Source organism: Phalaenopsis equestris, unplaced genomic scaffold, assembly GCF_001263595.1.
Source record: "Phalaenopsis equestris unplaced genomic scaffold, ASM126359v1 Scaffold000428, whole genome shotgun sequence".
Lineage (NCBI taxonomy): Eukaryota > Viridiplantae > Streptophyta > Magnoliopsida > Asparagales > Orchidaceae > Phalaenopsis > Phalaenopsis equestris.
The window spans coordinates 1,375,896-1,377,096 of record NW_018164869.1 but is presented as its reverse complement, the minus strand read 5'-3'; positions in this window follow the sequence as shown (position 1 = coordinate 1,377,096).

The window sequence follows — 1,201 nt, the reverse complement described above, 5'->3', positions numbered from 1 at the left end:
GAGGAGAAATGCAATAGTCAAGAGACGCTTGACAGAGGCGCATGAGAGGGAGCCCTTGTTTTGCGATAGAAGCCATGATATGAGGTTCTTCCAAACGCAAACCTCAGAGACGCTTGACAGAGGCGCATGAGAGGGAGCCCTTGTTTAGCGATAGAAGCCATGATATGAGGGCAGAGGAGAGGATTGAAGAGACACCTAGAGCACAGGATGAGGGCAAGCACGACGGGAGGACAGAGAAGTAAGAAAATTCTTCCAAACGCAAACCTCAGGGTTGAACTTGCAGCTCGTGTTTATGACAAAACAAAACCAGTGTATCACAAAACACAACGAAGATAGAGAAAACAAATGGTATGGTGGCATTTTGAAAACACAGACTTAACAGATAAGCTAATCTAAACAGACCCTTAGTGAGTAATTATAATCTAATATGCATTAAATTCTTATGATATGTTAAGTATGAATGACCAAAAGAAAATACAATTCATTTCTTTAAAACTTTAGATTATCCCTTCCCGTTTCACTTTAAATATTTATCAATTTAAACTCTTTAACAATCATCACAGGATTACCGTCATAACCAAAGGTATCCTTAAGAACGTGCCCGAATGCATCATATGTTTGAATACACCCTCAAAATTGTACCCGAAGGTACCCTCAAGTTGTACTCAAATTTCTTTTAACATGCATAGTACATTTCATCTCTTGCCAATACCATATGGGGGTAATCTTGTATGAATTATTTCATTTCCCTTAAATTATCTCCTTTTAAAGTCATTAAACATTCATTTTTCAATTTCTCATTCATTTCTTTTAATTCGTAAGCTACAACATGCATAAAATAAATATTTAAAACATTAAAAAAATCATTATTTAATAAAATTTAAATTTAATATATATAAGAAAATATTACTCTCATTGATTTAAAGAGATCTCCGAAATAAGTTACTCCACTTCACTTCTTGATTATTATCTATTAATTAAATGTGCATATAATTATAAAAGTTTATTCTAAAAAAAAACTTAATATATCTAATGATCAATAATTAAAATAACTCAAAAAAATAATTATACCATTCATTGCCTTAAAAAGAATTAGTTTGCTTCCTTTGTGTATGTATCCTTTTCCACTTTTCCACTTCAATATTATAACTCCTAAACATCAAGTACTTTCTGATTCAACATATATATATAGTGCAATATA